Source organism: Onychomys torridus, chromosome 18 (assembly GCF_903995425.1).
Source record: "Onychomys torridus chromosome 18, mOncTor1.1, whole genome shotgun sequence".
NCBI lineage: Eukaryota > Metazoa > Chordata > Mammalia > Rodentia > Cricetidae > Onychomys > Onychomys torridus.
In genome coordinates this window covers 4655097-4680088 of record NC_050460.1, presented here as the reverse complement: position 1 = coordinate 4680088, position 24992 = coordinate 4655097, and positions in this window count along the sequence as shown.

Here is a 24992-nt window from a genome sequence, read left to right as displayed (position 1 = left end):
TGGTAAGCCCCAGGCTCCAAAAAACAAGGTGATCAGCTCTTGAGGAATGACGCTTGAGGTCAACCTCTGCCTCCATATGTGTATGTGAACATGTATACACGCACCAGGCACATACACACACACACACACACACACACACACACCCCACATGGAAAGGATATCGCTCTCACACCTTTCCATAGGAACGTGGACCCACTTACTCCACTTCCTCTGGGCCCCTTCTGTGCATTATATAGCTGGTAGAGATGGGATCCTTTATGGTCACTAGCAGAGAGGAAGAGAACGTTGGTTGAAGACCCTGAAGTCATCCATGTGTGCTGCCACATGCACAGCTGACCCATCTCTGAATGGATGAGGTTCTGGAAGCGATTTCAGGTGTGGAAGTGTTTCCATGTTCTGAGACTTCCTACCCAATTCTAAGTTCCAAGAACTTTGGAAATGCTGGTGGTGAGAGCAGAAATATTCATGCAATCTCCAGTTCATATTAACACTTCCCCTGTAGGTTAGGGATGGAAGGGGTCAAAAAAGCAGATGGGGGAGGGGGAAGTGGAGGGGGGAGCAACCAGTGGCCAGAAATACAATTTAGAGCCTTCTGTAAAATGCTTGGGAGTTGATCTACCTTATGATGAACTAAATTCCTGAGGCTGGGTCTGGAATACAGCCCTCTCCACTGAGCAGAGAGGATTTGGAATATTCTCAACATAAAAGAATGACATATGTCTCAGGTGATATGGATACATGCATACATATATGTGTATATATTCATTGTTACCCTGACCTTATTGTGCAGTATATGCATGTATTGAGATGATACATAGTACCAAAGACATAATTAATATGTTAATTAAAATACATTTAAAACAAATTTTCTTTTGGAAAATATTTTAAACTGCATGTATTTATTATTGATTTATTGTAGTATGTGCGTGGGGGCTGTAATTGGACATGTACATGTTCTGGCACACGTATGGAGTTCAGAGGACAGCCTGAGGGACTAATTTCTTTTTCTACCATGTGAGTTCCAAAAGTTAAACTCAGGCTGTCAGACTCAGCAGCAAGTGTCTTAACCCACTGAGCCCTCTTGCCAGCCTTTCAAACACAAGGAAAACATATACTACATAGTATACACAGCACAAGGACCTCAGCTGTCAGGATAGTTAGCATGACTACCATGGGACTTTCTGGGGCTTTGATGAGCTTCTGAGCCTGGTATAATTTCTGGTTCAGATCTGGTTTCTCAAGTCTAAGCTCAACATTTGGTGTTCTACCAATGCACTCAGTGAGGGGCTGAGGGACTTCTGTAGCTGCATTTAAATTTGCCACCAAACAGTCAGATCTGAAGTTCCACATATAGCAGGAGATCCCAGGGACCTAAATCAGTACAATGAAATTTTTTCAAAGCCACTAAATGGTCCCCTGGTGACCCGAGTTAATCAGATTTCGCTAACAACTTAACCACACTGTGGAAAAAGAGTTTGCATATGGGAGTCGCTGGCTTGTTGCTTTTCCATTTGATCTTTCTCCTTTGATGCACAATGTTTCCCACAGGGAACTTAAAAAAAAAACTCTGACCATTTAATTTCGGTGAACAAAAAGATTTTTTTTATATAAAGGAAAAGCCTAACTTGGTGTGTTTTAGCTCCAGAGGCTGACTTTCCAAGGGTCTGAATTTTGCTGTTGGGAGCTTTTCCTCCCTCCAGCTGTACAATAAAGTCTTTGTTGTTGAACATTGTATTAACCACAACCCTCTAGTATCCAGCACATCTGTAACCCTCAAGTACGATCATTGTTGTTCATAATCATGACCCTGGGGCTCTGCGTGGTCTCAGATGCCTTCTGAACCATCAAAGAGAGCATGCTCGCACGGGTTTGGATTCCCTGAGAATACATCAGCCAACCACGGAGGGAAAGAGTACAGATAAATGGTTTATAGAAGAGGAACTAAAGTGGTATCTCAGATATACCACAGGTAATTCACTGTGGGTAATGAAGATTCACCCAGCCTCAGCCGCCGCCTCCCCCTTGCTCGGTACTATGAACTGGACTCGTGTCCACAGCTTCTGAAAACACACTCAAGTAAAAGCAAACACAGTGCACCCTGTTCTATTACTGTTTATACTAAATCTTATATTACCCCTGGAAATAGTTCAGAAGCTTCTAAAAACCTGACATTCAGGGCCTGGGGAAATGGCTCAGTTGGTGAAGTACTTGCCACACATGCTCGAGGACCTAGGTCCTGTCATCTTCACAGTGCGTGTGAAAAGCTGAGCATGCTGCTGGGCACTTGCAATTCCAGCACTGAGTGCAGAGATGGGAATTCTGGAGACTGGGGGCCATCCTGCTTAGCAGAATGTGTGAGTCCTGGGTCCCACTGAGAGATCCCGCGTCAACAAACAAGGTGAATGGCACCTGAAGAGTGTCACCTGAGGCTGTCCTCCTGCACGCACATGCACACACAGCTGCCATACACAAGCATCCCAAATTAATGAGCATCATGAGAGTGGTTGAAATGGCCCTTTTATTTGGTGGCTCCTATGCAATGATTCCCATCTGCTGACCACACAGCACACTCTGTGGATAGTGCCAAGCCTCAAGATGGGCAAGGACAACCTTCACATGGAAGGGTTCATATGAAGCAAAGGATGAGAAAAGAGAGCAGCAAAGAGAGACCAAAGTCAAGAGAGCTAGATTTACGACCAAATCGGCCAGGAGTCTCAAACTCAAGCTCACTTCCTAACTGAAGCACTACCAGAGAAAGGCTGGACTGCACTGGCTCATTCTGCCCAGGGAAGGTGAGGGTGAAGTAGACTCAGCTGTCCACTGGGGTGGACAGATGATACTCAGGTGGCTGATCTGCCTGTGGTGGAAAATGGTTTAAAATAGGGAAGAATAAAATAGAGCTCCCTGCATGAGGACCAGGAAGAGATTGTCACATCAAAGCTGAACACACTTGGTTAAAGAAACACTATCAGGATGTTGTGATTTCCACTGATTCAGATAAGCCAATCCCCTTAAGAAGAAGTTTCCAGAGGTCTGGGACACAGTTCCCCCCCACCACACACAATCTGCCCTGTTACCTCACTTTCGATCTTAAGCTTATTTCTATTCATAATTACTTCTCTTGGTTTCCCATTTTACATTTCAGAAGGTCTATTATGTTAATGGGGAAAATGCCTATTTCCAAAGATACTGTGTGCATCTGAAATGTGTTTTCTGTAGGCATCATATATAATACAACGTAACCTTATATCTGCCTCTGGTCCTACCAGAAGGCAGCAACCTATCATGGGATGTGGGACTTCATGCATCTTGTGACTTTCATCCCCTGTGCCCCCAGCACTCCGTATCATCCCCATCATCTTAGCGTTTCCTGCTGGAATGCCACTGCCATCTTCTAGAACAACTCTGCGAGTGTGATGTGCTTGGCTAGGCAGCATCCCCGATCTCTCTGTTAAATGCCAACAGCACTTCCAACACATCGAAAGTCTTTGGGGTGGTCACATTTGCAAGAACATCTTAGGAAGCTACTCCTGTATCCCTAGATGGGAATCAGGGGCTCTAGTGAAGAAGTCATTTACAACCAGAGTAGAACCAGGCATCCGACTCCACTTTCCTGGTCCTCTTGTGATGGGCCACTCTGCTTCATGCTGTTGTTCGAGTCACAGCTTCTGAAATCATCAGAGACATAAACATATAGAAAGACAAGTTTTGACCTGCACTTGGCCTTTCAGAAAGCTATGGGGAAGTCTGGTGTGTTTTAACAGGGTTTTCCTTTTCCTTTTCTCCTGGAGTCTCTGGGAGTTTTCTTGGAACACCTCAGGATACACTTTCTATTTCTGAAATGCAAAGTGAAATTTGTTGCCAAACTGACTCAGCTTTCACAGCCATTCCATGTCACCCTCACCTTCAGGAAGGACTGTCCCAGAGAACCGTGACCAAGTAATTGACATTAAATAGCGACTAAAGGAAGGAAGGGCTCCTATAGCTCACAGTTTGAAGGTTCAGTCCACCCCGGCAGAGGAGTCATGGTAACGGGAGCCTGAACCAGCTGGTCACACTGCATCCATAGTCGAGTAGTGAACCAGCTGGTCACACCGCATCCATAGTCGGGTAGTGAACCAGCTGGTCACACTGCATCCATAGTCAGGTAGTGAACCAGCTGGTCACACTGCGTCCATGGTCAGGTAGGGAAACAGCTGGTCACACTGCGTCCATGGTCAGGTAGGGAAACAGCTGGTCACACTGCATCCATAGTCGGGTAGTGAACCAGCTGGGTCACACCGCATCCATAGTCAGGGTAGTGAACCAGCTGGTCACACTGCGTCCATAGTCAGTTAGTGAACCAGCTGGTCACACCGCATCCATAGTGGGTCACCACTGCGCACACTGCGCATAGTTAGGACCAGCGGTCACACGGGTCCATGAACCAGCTGGTCACACCGCATCCATAGTCAGGTAGTGAACCAGCTGGTCACACCGCATCCATAGTCAGGGTAGTGAACCAGCTGGTCACACTGCATCCATAGTCGGGTAGTGAACCAGCTGGTCACACTGCATCCATAGTCAGGTAGTGAACCAGCTGGTCACACTGCGTCCATGGGTCAGGTAAGGAAACAGCTGGTCAGACTGTGTCCATGGTCAGGTAGGGAAACAGCTGGTCACATTGCGTCCATGGTCAGGTAGTGAACCAGCTGGTCACCCTGCGTCCATAGTCAGGGTAGTGAACCAGCTGGTCACACTGCGTCCATGGTCAGGTAGGGAAACAGCTGGTCACACCGCATCTATGGTCAGGTAGCAAAGAGATGAATGCTGCCTCTTTCACCTTTTTATTCAGTCTAGGACCTCCCCCTAGGGAATGGTGCCACCTGCATGTAAGATGGGTTTTCCTAGTTTAAGGAATTCTAGAAGCTCCCTCCCAGACACTCCCAGAAGTCTGTTGCCCAGATCCTGATACACTGACAGTTAGTACAAACCCTCACCCTCTGCCTAGCATGCCCTGACTCTTAAGGCCGTTGCTCTTTCAGGTCCATTTCCAAGACTGTGGTAGAGTCTGCAGAGAGAGAGCTGCTCCAGTTCACTTCCCCATGACATGAAATGCTGCCCTGTTGGTTCCTCTCCCCTTTGAGTCAGGCTTGGTCTGTGTCTTCGGTCAGGAGCATCTGAGATTTGGCAGTTTCTGTTTTATTACCCTTCAAAAGTACTTACCATGGAAGAAAGTACAATTCCTTCCAACCTTCATGGTGCCAGGAAGCCAACTGCTTGAAGTAGAAACCCTAACTGACACAGACGGACACAACTTTCCTAGACCTTAATTCAACTCAACTACCTCCCGAATGCAGCCAAGTGGCCCCAGCTGACACAACATGGAAAAGAAAGTTACTTGGTAGAATCTAAAATTGGAGAAAGAATACAACAATGTTTTAAACCATTAAGTTTTAAAAATAATATTTGAGTCATCCTTTGAAAATTTCATACATTTATGTGATGGACTTCCATTGCATCTGTGTCTCACTGTACCTCTCCTAACGTTCCCAGTCCTGTTTTCCAACCTGGTGTTTTCTTAGCTGCTGGGGTTATGAATAACATGGTGTCCAATTTGTTCTCCGATTGTGCTCACAGATTTGGGGCTTGTCCAACATACCAATGGTTTGGGAGTGTCTCTCTACCACTCATCAATTGCCAATAACCCCTCTGTGAAGGCGGGGTCTTTGGGGCCTCTTCCCCACACCTGCTGGTTTTGACTGGCCTCATCTTGTTCAGGTAAGCTCAGCTGCTGTGAGTGCACAAGCGCCATGGCCATGTTGTGTCCAGAAGACAATACCCACAGCTCTCCTCCCCAACCACTAGCTTGTACATTCTTTCCATCTTTCCTTGGCAGTGCTCCATGAGCCTTGAATGGGGAGATAAACCACCAAGTTCTGGGGAAATTTGTTATGTGGTACTAAGGTGACTGAAACTCAACCCAAGGACTATGGTTTATTAAATACATAAATAAATCAATAACTTCTCTTTCCAAGGTTGTATTTGAATCCGTGATTTAAATCTCTTCATTTGTCCAAGGCCACCTGACTGTCAATTCACACAATCTGCACTTTGTCTCAACCATGTTGATAGCCACATCAGCCATCGTCATCCCCAAAACTCTGTTCAGTAGATTTCTACTTGCTACAGTTTGTCCGAGGGAAGTTGGTTCTTTCAATCGCCTCATGAATAACCTCTCCCTTATGTACAAGGGACAAAGGAGCCCTTGTGACAAGTGTCCTGGGGACTGACCATCTCCTGTGTCTGTTCCTTTACCTGGTTTTATCTGGCAGATGCAAACTTTCTTCAAGGGACGTCTTGGCAACCATATTCAGAATCTCATCTTTTCCTGCAGGCATCATTTTTCCCTGAGGTAGAGGCTCATATTTAAATAAATCAACCCTGCAATTTCTCTGATTTATTTCACCTTTGATCTTGGGTTGCTTATCTAGCAAATTTTTAGAATATCCCAGTGTTATCATTCTTGTTGCCAAAAACGAGTTTTGTTATGTCTCTATTTCTGTGTTTTATTAACTTGGAGGAGTTCACCCTCACACTTGAAAAATTTCAAAAAGGTTATGAACTGCCTGTTGCTATCTTTGTATAATCCGGCCATTGGCCTCCATGAAGTGTTCAAGGACTTCCTCATCTGTTTTTGGACACAGCTATTTTCTGAAGCCTAGAAATCTGTGAGGAATCCATTTTGATTTGCAATCTTTGTCATACGAGCTCAGCCCACACCAAACTCCTTGCAAACCAGGATGCAAAGAACAAGTCTAAATTAGGTGCAATTTTGGCAAAACATGTTCTAATCTTTTAAAAGAATAAAATTAATAACAATTAGTTTATACATTCTTTTGAAAGTTGGAAACATCCAAGTCCAAAAGTATTAGGCTGATGACAGTTGCTTTGGTGGTGTGACTTACTGCCTTGTAGCAAAGTTCACTCTGCAAACACTTTGATGTTGTGTTTATAGGGGCCATATGGGCACAGCGTCAAGGCAGAGAACAGGGATTCAATGTCATCTTGATGAACCGAGGACAAAGTCCAGGGAAAGAGTGGGTTTGTTGAGCTGAAACCTATTTCTTCTAAAAAAAAAAAATCATCTTATTTTTATTTTAGCACATGTGCATGGATGTATTGCCTATACACATACATGTATACCACATGTATGCCATGCCAGGGGAGGCCAGAAGAGTGCATTTATATCCCCTGGAACTGGAGTTACATACAGGTATAAGACACCATGTAGGTGCTGGGAATTGAACCAGGGTCTTATGGAGGATCAGCCAGTACTCTTAACAGCTAAGCTGTCTCTCCAGGCCCTTCAATCTATTTCTCTCTGTGTCTTAGCATGATCACAGGATTGCACCCTCATCCCCAATGGGAGAGAATAAGGTAATAAAAAATTATGGTATGGAAAGCCCTTGGATATCACAAACTAATAGTTCCCCCAGAGACTTCCAAAGGGATACCTGAGTTAGTGCTAGTGGTCTGGCAGAGCCTTTTACATCTCTGCTCTTGTAGGGAGTCAGTAGAGCTCATTCAGGATCTGTGGCTGGGTTGGTTAGTGTAGTGGTTTGAATGAGAAATATCCCCCATAGGCTCGTGTGTTTGAACACTTGGTCCTCAGATGGTGGCTCTGTGTGGGGAGGTCATGGAACCTTCAGGAGGTGGAGCCTTGCTGAGGGTGCACATCACTGGAAGAAGGCTTTGAGAGTGTGTAGCTTGGCCACACTTCCTGTTTTTTCTCTCCCTCTACTTTCTCTCCTGACACCTCACCATGCCATCCCTGCCTCTGTCCCTCTGGAAAGACAGCCAAGATATATTCTTTCTTCCCTGAGTTGCTTCCAATTGTGGCTTTTATCACAGACACAGAAAAATAATGAATGCCAAGCAATGGTAAGGAGGTGACAATGTGTCCGTGTCCATTGTTCACGTCACCGTGAGCCGTGAAGGAGACTAAGAACTCAACTAAGCCTGACCACTGCCCATAGCAGCTGAAACATTCATAAATTCAGGAAACCAAGGTTCAGAGAGTTGATATGGTTGGTCCACGGTCTATGCCTCCTCTGGTGTAGAAGAGGCAACCTGAGATGTGAATTCTGCTGATGGAGAAAACTTACCCCCATACAACATTGCTCCAAAGGCAAGATCAAAGCTATATGCTCTGCACTAGTCCCAGGCCCTAGTCCTATAACATGCAGACAGCCACCACATGCATTCCCAAGTAGTGGAAATTGGATAGGAGAATGTGAACCAGGAAGAAGAAATTCACCTCACAATGAGCAGATAATGGATACATTGTACCCTTGGTTACTTCGGGCTCATACACTCCATCCTGTATCCTCACATAATATCTGACAGGCACTGAAAGTCTTTGTTGAACTGGATCTGTCACTAATGGAAATGGTAATGATGATTGCAGTGATAAAATTTAATAGGCAATGAGAGATTAACTTCAAGACACACATTATAAAATCACATACACCTTGTAACTACTAAACTCTTTGCATATTCAAAGCAACCTGAGTGGCAAGTACTAACAATGTTGCACATGAGAAGCCAACAAAGCCAGGCAGGAGTGTGTTAAGTGATTTCCACAGCTAGCAGATGCCATAATCTAGACCAGTGAGATGACTGAGTAGGTAAAGACACTTGGCTATCAAACCCGAGTTTGATCCCCAGGACCCACGGGGAGAAAGAGAGACTCTTTCAGGTTGTCCTCTGACCTCTGCACAAATTTCATGGTACATGAGTGCGCACACGCGCACGCGCGCGCACACACACACACACACACACACACACACACACACACGCACATACACAAACACACAGACAGATACATTAACTAATTAACTAATAGAATAAAATATTCAAAACTGGTTAGTGGATACATGACTAGATTTAATTACTAAGAGGTTGGAGATTATATTTAAAGTGGGGAAATTTTATGAAATATAAATTAAACTAAAAGGTCCTAAGAAGGCAAACAAGGTGGTCTATGGCAGCCCATTGACTATGGAGTGTAAGGTTGAAGGACAGGTTAGGAATGATGGCCAAGCCCGAGCTAGGCCAGCATGGGAGAACACTGCTGTAACACACTATTTGGAAGAGAAGATTTGGAGTTTAGCCTTTGTCATATTAATTCCAGCTGGCTGTTGAATGCTTAAGTAGATATTTCCAGTACAGTTGAACTGAACTGCCCAGAGGTCATGGAAGGGACAGGGGTGGGAAGGAAGTCTGAGGATTTTCCACCTGTCAGAGTGAGCCTAAGAGCCAAGAGTGTCTGATATCCACATTGGAAGATGCCCAGTAGAGGGAGCTTCCTGTAGTTGAAAGATATTTTCAACAAACGGGAATGGTTTGCTGGTGGTTGGCTTCCCTGGAATGTCATTACAGTAAAAATCAACAATGTCCTCCACTGTGGGTAACAGGGCTTGCTGAGCAAGCATAAGGATCTGAGTTCAATCTCCAGTAACCTTGTAAACATTAGCCGTGGCTGCATGTGCACCTGTACCACCAGCAATGGCAGGGGTAGAAACAGGAGGATGGATGGGGCTTGTTGGGTGCCAGCCTAGCAGCCCCAGGTTCAGTGAGAGACCTTGTCTCGGAGAAATGAGATGGATTGCCCTCTCTGGCATTTGAACATGCCATGTATGGATATGCACATCTTCACACACACACACACACACACACACACACACACACACACACGTACATGCACCACACACCTACTGCATACCATATGATACCCTCCTCAATGTCCCTCACAGTTCATATTTTGAATGTCGTCCCCAGATGGTGGTGCTGTTTTAGGAGGTTGTGGAGTCTTTAGTGGGTGGGGCCTGGCTGATAGAAGTGCATCAGTAAGGGCAGAACTTTGAACAATGCAACCCCTGGCTGCTCCCTGGTCATGAAGATTTGAGGAGTTCCCCATACACAATCTTGCTGCTAGGCATTTCAGTATTTGTGTGGTAATAGGAAACGACATCACAGTTTTAATTTCTTCTTTCTTGTAGCTCAGGATCTTTGAAGTTGTCTTTGGAATCTCAGACTAAATCAGTAGAGGTCATTTAATAATCCCCCTGAAGCCCTTCTCTTCTGGCACATTCTAGAAGCTGAGCTACAGCCCAGTGAATATCTGTGGATCTGAAGGATGCACTAAACTTCAAAGGAGTCCTGAGAATGTTCAAAGGCTGACTTCAGGAACTTTGAATTCTTACATGAGCCTGCATGCTGTCCTGGGTCTCCCATAGGCTTCAGCGTATAGACTCTGAGGTAGGTAGAGAAAGAACTAGAAAATTCATTGACCTGGAGCTAGAGAGACAACCCAGTACTTAAAATCTTTTTCTGTTTTCAAAGAAGACCCAAGTTCAGTTTCCAGACCTAAGGCAGGTGGCTCTCAACTGCCAATAATTCAGTCCAAGGGGATCTGTTGCCCTCTTCTGGCCTCTGTAAGCACCTATACTCGTGTGCACACACCCTCACACAGAAATGCACACGCATATACACTCCATGAAAAATAAATATATTGTTTTTTAAAATCCAGAAAATTCATTTACCTTCTAGATTGAGGGAAACCTAGGAGGTGCTGTTGATTTGCCACTATAAATAGGCCCTTGGGTGGAAAGAAATTTGGGGAAATAGTTCGGGCTGAAAGAGCTTCCCCCCCCCCAAGGGGCATTGGTTCTTGTGGGTTTCTTTTTAAAGTTTGCATTGGTCATTTCATTTCAAGCCATTTTCATCCTGGTCTCCCAGGAGGTGTGGCAAGTCTTTTCAGATGCCATTAATGGGTTGTGGGATGCCTTGCAAAGAGCAATGGGTTCCAGATAATACAGAAGTAGGCAGGTTTCCAGGTCCATTCATTACCCTCCCTGCCAAGTGGGAGCGCAGATACAGGAGCCTGAGCTGGGTCTGAGCAGCAAAGCAGCAGAAGAAAGGCATCCATGAAACTCCGTGGTCAGAGGGAAGAATCTCACTGGCTGACAGGGACCAGTGGCTCATGAGGCTTTCGGGAAACCAATGAGGAGGGTAAAAGGGAGCCATTAGAAGTAAAGACCAAGAGAGACCGTGTTCATGTGTTTGTGCTTGTGAGTGTGTATCTGTTCTTGTGTGTATACATGTTCATGTGAAGGCACAAATGTGTGAATGTATGTGCAGAGGCCAGAGGTCAATGTCAGGTGTTGTCCTCATTCAATCCAGGTTTCTTGCTGGATGTAGAATTCACTGCTTTGGCTAGACTGGCTGGCCGCCTAGCCCTAAGGATCTACCTGTATCCACCTCCTCAATGCTAGAATTACAGGCATGCCCTGTCATGCCTGCTTTTGTGTGGATGTTGAGATCTGCATTCATATCTTGATATTTGCACAGTAATCTCTTTACCAAATGGCTTGTCTCCCTAGCCCCAAGACAACGTGCTCTAGTGATGTGTGAGCAATCTCCTGTGCTCACACATTGAAGGAGAGTATGAGACAACCAAGCCTTGTTCCTAGTGACCGAGAGTGGCCCGGCGAGAGAGGGCTGGAAGGCCTCTGCAGTCAGACAAGAGAAAGAGGCCACAGTGTGTTGTATATAGCTGATCTGTGTGGGTTCTGGCTAAGCTTTAAACAAAAGTATCATCCTGCAGGTTTGCTCCCAAGCAAGTGCAACTCCTAATGCCCTCAGGTAGAACACCAGCCAGAGCCCTATGACCTGAGGGGAAGAGTGACTCCTACAGCTGAGCCACAGCCCCTCACGCTGTGCCCACACCAAAGGCCGTGAAGCTAAGCAGGTCTCCAGAGACACACTTTGGGAATTGTCTCCAACATGCAAATGTCACTAGAAAGCAACATTTATAATCACTTTGCAAAGTTCTTTTCCCTTTAGTCTTCAAAAGGAATCTATTTCACCAGAAATCCAAGTTGTTTTGTTTTTGCTCAGGATGGTGTATTATTTTTAAATGACTTTAGTTCAGCTGTTCTGACCCTATGGGTCATGACCCCTTTAGGGGTTGAACAACCCTTTCACAGGGGTAACCTAAGACCATCAGAAAACACAGATATTTATATTATGATTCATAACAGTAGCAAAAGTACAGTTATGAATTAGCAATGAAAATAATTTGTGGTTGGGGGGGGCAGTTACCACAAGATGAGGAAGGTTGAGAACCACTGACTTAGTTCAAAAGAAAGAATTATGTATAATTACCCTGTATGGTTTTTTAAAGGCCACGTGTAAAGCTGGATTACTCCAGATATATGCAAACCCTGTTCAGTTGTGTAAATAGTATTTCTTCACTTTTTTACAGATCTGAAATGGATCCCTGCCATCATAAGAAACCAAAACCTCCATGACTAAAATAACTAGGCAGGTAATATCTATAGCCTTTCCCATTGTTAGAGCAACAGGTTAAATATCAGGCATGAAAGATGTGCTTAGCATCCCCATGTCTTCCTTGATAACATCATTGTTGTTAAAGGCATCTGCAATCTATGGGGCAAATAGACATTGGGAGGTGTGGGTACCTCCCACATCCATAAGGGCACAGGGGATTGCAGATGTGGCACATCAGCCCTCCTGGTTCTTTCTGCTTTTGTCTCCCACTATCTGGGGCTCCCATGAAGCAGTTGGCTCAGATACCTGTTCAGGACAGGATTGAGAATTCATGTGCCTGGGTCTGGATTTGATGCTTCTGGATTCTGTAAATATGATAGATAATAAATATTTTTGTGCATGCTGAGTAATTGGGGTTTATTTCAAAGACATATTTTTATATATTTTTGAATTATGTATATGCATGTGTATCCACATGTGTGCATATGTTCACATGAGTGCTGTTACCTGCAGAGACCAGAAGAGGATGTAGAATCTCCTGGAGCTGGGGTTACAGGTAGTTGTGACCCTCCTGGGTCCTGGGAACCAAAGTCAGGTCCTCTACATAAGCAAACATGCTCTTAACCACTGGGCCATCTCTCCAGCCCTGGGTATAACTTAAATACATATTTTTTTCTCTTGCATAGAGTTTTATGGAACCTATCTGGTTTGAAATTTGTCCTGCATTATCTGATGCAGAATGGTCTGGGGAATTGTCTAAAGTGGAGTTCCTACTTACAGGAAGATTTGGGGTTCACAGACAGCTTCTAACCAGAGATAGCATACCAAAAGAGCATGTGTGTCCTGTAATGTTGTGTTATGTTCAACTGGTCATTTGTAGGCATTTCTTTCCCCGTATAAACAGACTACATGGCTGTGTCTTATTGGCAACTTCTATTGCAAGTCTGCATTTCTTTCTCATGAAATCTGTTCTTGGTGAAACTGGCAGGTGGTTCAGCAGGTGAGGACCTCCCCACGGGGAAAGGAGAAAAAAATGACTCCCACAAATTGTTCCCTGACTTCCTAACATGATAACATGAATTGCAGATACACAGACACACAGAGAGAGTAAAAATTATAATTATACATAATAAAACTGTATTCCTGGGCTGGGGACATGGCATCAGCAGTGAAGGGCTTGCCATGCAAGCATCAATACCTGAGTTTGATCTGCAGCACCCACATAAAAGACAGAGCACAGCCAGATACACCTGTGACCCCTGTGCTGCTGGGGAGGCAGAGACAAGGAGGATCGCTGTATCTCACTGACCAATTGGTCTATCCAAATCTGTAAACTCCAGGTTTGTGAGAGATCTTGTCCCAAAAAGTAGAGTGGTGAGACATGGGAAAGACAGGCCTCTGGCCTCTATATCCATACACATGCATGTACACACACACACACACACACACACACACACACACACACACACACACCACACAATTTCATTCCTTTCTGCCTTACTTTTCAGTAACATTTTCTTTTTTGTTGTTGCTGTTCTCCAAGTATTTTGTGTCAATTTTTTCCCAAAAGATGAAAATTGCCATCCCACACAAACCCTCGCTGCTGAAACACCTGTCTGCTCCATGAACCATTCGGCCACACAGTCACTGTCTCAGCTTGTTCCTTGATGTGAAGCTTTGCCATGATATAGAAAATCAGATTCTTTCTCCTTCTGTAAGAATAATGATCCTACTGCAAAATAGAAGATGTGACTTATAAATTATTCAAAGCAGATTTGCCATTTTTATTCAGCTTCACTGAGGCATCTGTTTTCTGTTGCTGTGTGAATACACACACTTTTTGTTATCTATATTTTTAAGTTAAAGAAGAATAGGATTCCCTTTTTACATCATGCTTCAATCACTGTTCCTCTTTAGATTGGTTTCTGTGCAGTGCAGAAATAAACTCACATATTCCTGCTGAGGTGTAATGAATATTCCAATATATAGCCCAGATCACTTGTGTGTGTGTGTGTGTGTGTGTGTGTGTGTGTGTGTGTGTGTGTATTCATGTGTTAGCAAGTGTATATGTGTATATGCATGCAGAGGCTAGAGATCAGCTGTGGGTGTCAGTCCTCAGAACAAGGTCTCTCAATGGCCTGGAACTTTGCCTGGTAGATAAGGCTAACATAAATAATTGTATTTTAAAAATTCAAATGTGATGTTTATTTATCTAAATAATGTGTTATGTATATGTCTGCATGTGAGCACAAGGGTATGTGTACATGAGTATAGATACCTGAGAAATCCTGCAGGGGGCATCAGATCCCCTGGAGATGGTATTACAGGTGATTGTGAGCCACCTGATGTGGGTGCTGGGTGCTGGGAACTGGGTCCTTTGCAAAGCACAGTGTGGTCTTAACCACCACGCCGTCCCTCCAGCCCTTCAAGCTCAGCATTTTAGACTAACATCTGAAAGCAGCTTTTAGTTAATCCACAAGCAGCAGTAGCAGTGAGAAAGCTGTTACTCTGAAATCCACAGACTGGACAGATAGTCTCAGCTCAGTGTAAATGTCTCATGGAGTCCAGTGGCCAGGCAGCTGCCTTGGGCATCTGTAACAATTGACCGAGTAGAACAGTCCTGCTGGCCTGTGGCCGACCCATAGCAGAACAGTCACCTTGAGATTCATGGTGTATAGCCAGCAGCAGCCACCGCGCTGGCTACTAGTAAAAGTGCCATCAAAGCCCAGAAACAGTGGCACTGGAGAGATGGCCAAGCTGTTAAGAACGCTCTTACAGAGGACAGGAGGTTGGTTCCCAGTACTACTGGGCACCTCGCAACCACCTACAACTCCAGATCCAAGGGATTAAAGCCCTCTTCTGGCCTTTGTGGGCACTCATGTGCTCACACTCTCTTGTGGCACATACGCACAGAACTAAATATTAAAAATAAGTCTTAAAAGTCCAGAAAGTTAGCTGGGCAGCAGTGGCACACACCTTTAATCCCAGCACTCGGGAGGCAGAGCCAGGCAGATCTCTGTGAGTTCAAGGCCAGCCTGGTCTACAGACTGAGTTCCAGGGCAGGCACCAAAACTACACAGAGAAACCCTGTCTCGAAAAAAAAAAGTCCAGAAAGTTGTATGAGTGTGTTTACAGAAAGAGTTAAATATCCCCAGCTGCCGTCATGAAAACCCCAGATCTGGCAGACTCAACTCCAGGGTGTTCATATACTGCATTATGTGACAGACTCTGGAAAAGAGTAACTGATACTTTAAATAACACAACAATGGCTTAAACTCAGGTGAGAGCAGAACCCAGAATATTTGGCAGTATACACATGATGTATGTGTATGCATGAATAGAACATATGTGTAGATGAGTATGTATACTGTGTATTGTTCACCAATCAATGTTTGCCAAAGCAAAACTAACTAGACAGTTCAGTATGTTGTCTGTGTGTTAGGGGGATGGTTATACATGTGCATGGAATATATAGACACATATGTGCACATGGAGGTCAGAGGCTAGTCTCTGGTATCTCATCCTACACTGCAGCCCCAAAGAGACACTGAGACCAGGACTCCAAACATACAGGTAAGGGGAGAAAATCAGTGCTGGAAGGATACTGGATGAGTTAACCCGGTCCCACAGAGCACCCTGTCCAAGATGGAGCATAGCATACATTCAGTTCTCCTGGGTAGGGGGAGCACCCAGGGGGCTGCTCCCCGGTTGCAAATGCTCCTGCTTCCTGTACTCCTGTCCTTCCTACGGTGAGAGGGTGCCAGTGCCCTGACACCCAGAGAAGTGCCTGGGCAGAGAAAGTCCAAACAACTGAAGTAGGCTGCTCCTGGCCTGGGTAGGTTTATCCACCAAAGTCATAGTGATCTCTAGAGTGGGATGAGACACCAACCAGGTCTTCTATAGTCAGGGCTGGTCATGGTTTTCTTCTAAATCTTATGAGAAAATAGTATTGTCATCTATTTGATCCCTGCTCGATTTAATAAGAGTCCTCTCTTAATTTATTATTTTACATTTATTTACATATATGAGGTGTGCACATACAGCATGTACAGCAAGTCTCAGGACCCTCATATGTCTGCCTTCCAGTGCCGGTATCACAGGTGTGGGGAGTGACACAGGCTGTGTGGAAGCCAGTCCCTCTAGCTTTGAGGGGAGGGGATAACAGCCATGGGAGGGAGGGAGACCCTCTGCCTGAAACTGGCTCAAGTGCTTAAGATTGACTTTCTGAGAAGCCATTCTAATTGGGACAAAAAGAGGTGGACGGCAGTTTAATTGGTAATTTATAAAGGTTCGTTCTTTCAAAATTAGGAAGTTGGCTCCTGGGTTCATCAACTGCTCCCTGGACAGTCTGAGAAAAGACTCACCCATTTAACAGTGCACTACTGTCTTCCCAGGGAGCCATCAGGCTTTCTTCTGTTGTTTTCCATTCAGATGCTAATCTACTTTCTTTATAACCCTGGGAAACTTGTGACTATCTTTTTTTTCCTCCATCTGAAGAAAAGGGGTTCCGAAATCCAAACAGGCACACTGACCTTGCTTCCAACTCTCCCATTGAGAATCTGGTCCCTCTGGGTGTCTCGGGAGAGACAGGTGGAAGGGACAATGATTTCACCATGGAGACGAGAGCCTCAAATCGAAGTCTTGAATGTGTAGAGGCTTACTTGATTCTCCTGTTAGTTAGGCACTCATTCCTTCTGACACATGAAATCTCTGGTATCTAGCTAAGACCTTATTGGTCATTAGAAATTTGTAAACAGGACATAGTGACAGCTCTTAAATGATCCCAGGCTGACAGGATATACACATGCAGGCAGCATTAAGGGGACAGTAGACACCAATACCAGAGGATGTATAAGCTGCAGCTGCATGGAAGAAAGTGGCTAACTGCCTCAGTGGCAGGAAGGTGCTTCACAGAGCAGGTGGTCTGAGCTGGGTCTTGGAGGAGGGGGTGAACATCTCTGATGGATAATTGTGGAAGCAGCACTCAGACACAATCAACAGTGCAAAGGTGTAGAAGATGGAAGCAGGCTCAGCTTGTTTGGGCACTGCGGGAGTCAGTAACCACAATACAGGGGCAGGGGAGTGGCCATAAGGGACATGATAAAGGATGTGAAAGTAATACAAAGGCCTCTTAGGATCAGACTGGGAATGGCCTTGGGACTTGTTACAAGGAAGGATTGGAGATCTTCAGAAAAGGAGCACTGTGAACTTGTTTGTATCATACAACAGGGGCCCACTGTAGAATGTAGAAGAAAAAAAGGGGAAGATGAGATGCAGGAAGATGAGATGGAGGAGGATGAGATGGAGGATGAGATGGAGGATGAGATGGAGGAGGATGAGATGGAGGAGGATGAGATGGAGGAGGATGAGATGGAGGAGGATGAGATGGAGGAGGATGAGATGGAGGATGAGATGGAGGAGGATGAGATGGAGGATGAGATGGAGGAGGATGAGATGGAGGATGAGATGGAGGAGGATGAGATGGAGGATGAGATGGAGGAGGATGAGATGGAGGAGGATGAGATGGAGGATGAGATGGAGGAGGATGAGATGGAGGAGGATGAGATGGAGGATGAGATGGAGGAGGATGAGATGGAGGATGAGATGGAGGAGGATGAGATGGAGGATGAGATGGAGGAGGATGAGATGGAGGAGGATGAGATGAAGGATGAGACGGAGGAGGATGAGACGGAGGAGGATGAGATGGAGGATGAGATGGAGGATGAGATGGAGGAGGATGAGATGGAGGATGAGATGGAGGATGAGATGGAGGATGAGATGGAGGAGGATGAGATGGAGGAGGATGAGATGGAGGAGGATGAGATGGAGGATGAGACGGAGGAGGATGAGATGGAGGAGGATGGGATGGAGGATGAGACGGAGGAGGATGAGATGGAGGAGGATGAGACGGAGGAGGATGAGATGGAGGAGGATGAGATGGAGGATGAGATGGAGGATGAGATGGAGGAGGATGAGATGGAGGATGAGATGGAGGATGAGATGGAGGAGGATGAGATGGAGGATGAGATGGAGGAGGATGAGATGGAGGATGAGATGGAGGAGGATGAGATGGAGGATGAGATGGAGGAGGATGAGATGGAGGAGGATGAGACAGAGGAGGATGAGATGGAGGAGGATGAGATGGAGGAGGATGAGATGGAGGATGAGATGGGAGGTGAGAAAGTCAGCTGGATGAGTTTTACACTGGAGCTGGAGAGAAGTGATGAGTAGCAGAAGTAGAACTGAACCAAGAAAGAAAGAAAGAGAGAGAGAGAGAGAGAGAGAGAGAGAGAGAGAGAGAGAGAACGAAAGAAAGAAAGAAAGAAAGAAAGAAAGAAAGAAAGAAAGAAAGAAAGAAAGAAAGAAAGAAAGAAAGAAAGAGAGGAGAGAAAGATGAAGGGAGGGAGGGAGAGAGGGAAGGAGGGAGGGAGGGGAGAGGGAGAGAGAGACTAGAGGAAGGGATGGGGAAAAGGCAGAGGGGAGGGAGAGGGAGGGAGGGAGGGGGGGATGGAGAGAAAGATGAGGATGGTGTTTAGAAGGCAGAGTCATCCAGGCTTGGAAACTGACTGAATATAGTCACGTAAAGAGAAAGAAAGGTCAGCTGGAGGGCAAGCCTTGGCAAATATGTCTGTCATGAAGATATTCCAGGATGAGGAAAGATCTGCCCAGTTATTTTTTTTATTTAGGCGTGGAGGTGTGTGTGTGTGTGTGTGTGTGTGTGTGTGTGTGTGTGTGTGTGTGTGTGTAGTGCCCAAAGATGCCAGAAAAGTGTTGGAGCTGGAGTTACAGGCAGTTCTGAGTGCTTGAAATTGAACTCTGGTCTCTGCAAGAGCAGCAAGTGCTCTTAGCCTCTGTGACGTTTTTCCAGGGCTGAGGAGGTGCACTTGAACAGCTCATGCATCATGAGCAGCAGGAACTAGACTGAAGGCCATTGAGAAGTGAATGGGAATGGAGGAAAAGTGGAAGGTTATAAAACTGCAGAGACTGAGTCGCTAGATAAAGATCCAAACTGGTTCAAACGTGGCTAGTAAAAGAAGTGCTGCACGAAGTCCAGAGCCCCCTCGTTCCCTCAAGTGATTCATCTATGAAGCAGGGTACTTTTCTATGGTGATCATTTATGGCCATCTATCTAAATTCTCAAAAGTTCTGCTAATGTTCTATACCACTTTTGCAGCATTCATTAAGGCTAAATTAATATAGGAATAGTGACTGTTGGTCTATGAAGTGAAAAGGGTGGGTGTTAATTTTTTATGATTTTTCATAAATGGAATGATTCTTAGTTTTCTAGGTTAATTTCTTTAATGGCAGAAGATATATGGAGGGACTTGAGGCATCGGCTCTGTGGGTAACATGCCTGCTGTGCAAACATAAGGACCTGAGTAAAAGTCCAGCTTGGTGGTGCAAGCCTGTACACCAGGGCTGGGACATGGAGACAAGAGAGCACTGAGGACATGGGACAGACAGACTAGACAAGATGCCAAGCTCCAGATACAGTGAGAATCCTTGTCTCAAAAAATAGGGTAGAAAGACCAGAGAGATGGTCGGCAGTCAAGAGCCATAAGCCTCTTTCAGAAGGCTGAAGTTGGGTTTGGTTATCAGCACCCATTATAGGTAGTTCACAACCACCTGTAACTTCAGTTCCAGGGCATCCAACACCCTCTTCAGGCCTCCATGGGAACCAGAACACACATGGTCTACACACACATGTACACACACACACACACACACACACACACACGCACACGCACACGCACATGTGCATACATACAATAAATGAATAAATAAATGGACCTTTAAACATTAAGATTGAGAACAATAGTAGATAACAAAGTTAACCTCTGTCCTCCACATACAAGCACAGATAAGTGCAACCACATACATGTGGGAACACAAGGTGTACACACAGAGATCACATAACCACACACACACACACACACACACACACACACCCATGATGCATGTGTGCTCCCAGAAGAAGCGAACAAAGAGTGATAGACAAGTCGTATGAAGTGCCCCCAGCATGGGCGCTGCAAGACTGATCCCTAGTTCTTTGGTTCCCTTGTATGGTAGAGAGGGACATTTGAAGAAGAAAGAACCAGTAAGTGAAAACAACCATTTTAAAATATGACTTCCCCCACCAGAAGGCAGACAATATGAAACTGTCCAGTGTCTTCTCGGAAAGTCAGTATTTCATAAACTCCGGTGATGACAGTTTGGCTTGCTAAAACTGGCTGGATTTGGTGTCCATAATGAAATGTTAGGTAGTCTCCACTAGATACCATTTTCTTTTACATTTCAATTTTCCACCCTCACTGAACTATGCAGAGGACCATGCACATAAAAGCCAGGAGGAGGTAGGCCAGGGTGGGTCACTTTTATAGAAGAGAGGAGTCCTGGAGTTATTTTCTCCTCAGCCCAGCCCTTGCTTCGATGGGTTGTTGGTGGAGCATCCGGGATGTTTATGAGAAGCCTGGGTATAAACACACAGACAGTCACATTTTCCATTCAAAACTGGAGGCTTCCTTCTGTGCCATGGCACTGTCATTTGGTTCGTGTGCTCCACTCTGTAATCCGGTGACAGCCTGGGCTGTAATTCCATATGGCTGGCCACCAGCTTCCAGCTCTATGCTGACTTTGATGTCGCCGCTTAGAGGAGCCCAAGAGGCCGGCAGGAAGAGGATCAGACAAGCTGAGAGAGAAGAGGGCTCTGTCTCTCAGTCAAGAGTGGTGAGGGACCAGCAGGAGGGAGAATTCAGTGGGTAGGGAAGATCTCAATGCACTGCCAATAGGCAGAGGAAGTCAGTACATATGTACCAACACCAAGATTCCCACAGCACCCTATAAATCCAGAGTGTGGGTGAAGTTTTATGAGTTTCACTCTGGTGTGTTTGGAAATATGGTTATGTTAATGAAATCATGCTTTAAATTAGCCGAACATATTCTCAAAAGAAATTTCTTTGCTGAAATTATATATTACAGATTTTGTGGTGCCACTGCTCAGCAGTATAAAAGCATGTTTATTATTCAGCATTTAATGAGTACCAGAAATTTCTGTGTGTATTCTCCATTCGTTCAGAAACAATGGGCAAATGCCCCGTGGAGACTGGGGGAGGTGAAGGACTCCTCTGGTCCTGACCACCCACAAGATAGATGGGGGCAGCTGAGCTTAAGGAGATTCCTAAGGAAAGTGTCCCCTACTGATCCCCTGTGACTTCTGTATCTTTCCACTCCTTTCCAGCAAATGCTTCCTCCCCACACTCAGGGATTGTGCTTCGGACATTGTCAGCTATCCTTTGGACCTTCACAGCTAGCAAGGCAGTTTGTATCAAATGACTGCTGTCTTATTAATACTGTTATCCACTAATAAGCAGGGAATTTTCATTATTGGCTTACTTTGTGGAGGAAGTTCTGAGCAAGAGACCTGGGATGGGGTTAGTGAAACCATCATTGTGTGGTCTTAGCAAACTGTCTACCTGAAAAGCGAACAGTTGGGGTGGTCATAAAGATATTTCTAGACAAGGGGGATCACAGCACCTGTGAGTTCATCTGTACAACGACCCCATCATGCTCAGAAAGTACTGTTATGTGTTGCTCCTCTACAAGATCAAGCCAGTCAAATTCCAACACGGAGTGGGCAGGGGCTTAAGAGGTCCCATAGTGAGCAGAGGAACTAATGACAACTGATAGCTGCTGGGGCAGGACAGTCAGCTTTCTTTAGGGATTTGGCCCCTGACAGGTTGCCTCAAGTTCCAGTGGATGATCTTATACCCATGCACATACTTGATTCACTAAGAGGACCTGTGGGTTTAAAAAACAAACAAACAAAAAGATCACATGAAGTTGGCAGGCAAGAGAGGTGAGGGGTATGGAAAGAGTTGGAGGGGAGAAAGTGGAGGGTAGACTGGATCAAAACACAATATATGCCTTATGAAATTCTCAAACCATAAAATTAAAAGTAAGAAAGGAGAAAGTTTACTGCAATTTGATAACTGTGTGTACATATTCTATGACAAAATTACTAGCCTACTAATTTTTTTACTGGTCCCTCTTGAGACATGTGAAATAAAGTGATGCATTTTATGGTTGGAGTGCCAACAGCTCCAGGAGGCAGTTGAAACCAGTGCTAGTGCTAGAACAGCGACTCTTTTCTAAAAAAACAACAACAACAAAAAAAACCAAAAAAACAAGACCAACAGGCAGATGGAGCCAAACCAACTTGCCTACGGACTAATTTGCTGCAGGCTTGGCTTAATTCTTTGGGGCAGAGAAGGCCCAGTTCATTGGCTTGGTGTAGCCATCTGTGGCTTGGGCAACTGCAGAGCTCAAGGGTCTTTAACAATTAAATAACATCTCAACTACATCTAAACAAGGCAAGGTACAAGTAAGAATACTGAGTAGAAATCCAGGTGGGAGCAAGACAAGGGAGCTAGGAGATTTAATCATGAAACTCAGTGTGTACCCATTACAACCATCTGCTGTGGATTATAGAAGAGCAGTCCGAGGCATGGCCTGGGAGCCCCTGATGCCGTAAATGGTTTGAACTGCTGGCCATGCATAGCCTGTCTTCAGGCAACATTGAGCATTAACCATTTGGACTGTGTATGCTTTTAGTTACGTGCTCTAGTTTCCGGGTTCCAGCACAATGCTGTAGTCTTTATCTGTCTGCATCACAAGCATGGACCCCGGAGGGACACAGATTGCAGTCCCCATACATCCCTCAGCACTTGAATGGCTCTTTACAAGGCTGTATTCACAGGGTTGGGGACATAGTTTGGTTGGTAAAGTGGTTGCTGTACATGCACGAGGTCCTGAGTTCCAGCTCCAGAACATAAGGAAAAAGAAAGGGTTTGTGGTGGTGGCATGTTCATATAATTCCAGAGCAGGGGAGGCAGAGGTATGTAGAAGTCTGAGGCTCATTGGCCAGCCAGCCTAGACTACTTGTTAAGTTCTAGGCCAGGGAAAAGTTGTCTCAAAAACTAAGGTGATTAGCACCTGGGGAATGATAGCCAAGGTTGTCACATGATTTCTATACGCATGTACACACACACATACATACATACATACATACATACATACATACATACATACGTACATACATACGTACACATGTGCACGCACACATATGCACATACAAGAAGGTTCTATTCATTACTTTTCTTGTTACGATGACCACATGCTTGGCAGGAAGCAGCGTGTAGAGCTTTTTACTTGGTGCACAGCAGCGAAGGCACGGCTGTGGGAACAGCTCCTGGCTGTGGTGACGGAGGAGGTGAAGCTGATGGCTCCTATCAGAAGATTGGGAAGAAGACAGAGGTGAATGCTAACTTCCTCCTTCATTTCCTTTCGGTCTGGGGTCTGATCTCTGTTCAAGGGATTGTGCCCCCTGCATTCAGAGAGCTCTTCAGCTAAGCCCCTCAGAACCCCACCAAGACACGCTCAAAGGTGCATCCCATCACGGCACCCCAAGGCCTCCAATGCTCCTTTGCAGGCAACTTCCCTTCCTATTCCAGCCTTTGGAAACCCCTCATCTGTTTTGTGTCCTTATAGTTTTCCTTTAACTAGGATATCATATGAATGAAATTAGATTGCATATAACTAAGGACGCTGGCACCCTTCACTGGTCATACCAGGCTTGAGACATAGCCGTGCTGTGGACACCTGCAGTCCATTTTTTCACTGTACAGATTGCACTGGCTGTTGATCTGTTTGCCCATAGATTTTGTTTCCAGTTTTCGGCAATTGCTAATGAAGTTGCCATAACTTCCATCCCTGTCTAGATTTATTAGAAACTCTAGGGCTGCTTTTGAAAGTGATATGTCCATCTTCTTGTGTCACTACTAAACTTGAAAGTTCTAGATACTCTGGATCTGTGCCAACACTTCATACTGTCAATATCCTTTTCTTATTTTGATGTGTCTAGTGGTGACCCGTTGTGGTTTTAGTGACATCCATCATTCTCTTATGTATTTATTTGCCAGCCACACAATCCTTTTCATGATTGTAGTGTTTCCTCAAATGTTTGTGCCATCTTTTAAAAATTCAAATAAAAAAGATTTATTCATGTATGTGTATATATATGTGAGGCCAGGGAGATGGAGGTACAGGTGGTTGGGAGCTACCAGACATGAGTGTTGGGAATCAAACTCCACTCCTTGGGAGGGAGCAGCATTGATCGTAAACACTGAGCCTTCTCTGCAGAACCCCAAATTGGATCTTTTCCCCTTAGGATGCTGAGGACTCAAACCCACGACCTTCCACATGGTGTGCAAGTCCTCTGTCACTGAGCTATGTCTCCAACCTGGGTTCTTTGCTTGTCTATGATTGAATTTTAAAATGGGTTGAAAAATGTATTCTAGATGTCCTTTGTTAGCTATATGTTTTGAAAAATAAAAACCTCTCCATCTCCTCTTTATTCAATTGCTCAGGAATGTCATTTAAAAAGCTCTTTGTTTTGGAACTAATTGTAGATTCACACTTGTAAACATAATAGAGATAACTGTGTGCTCTTCCCCCAGTTCCCACACCAGGAACGTCTTACAGAACTAGATAGCTCAACATCAAGACCAGGGCAGTCACCCTGAGAGCATCACCAATCTTGTTCCTTCTCACTTGACTTGTAGGCTTTTTCTGTCTGTTTATTCTCTTGCCCTCTCTGC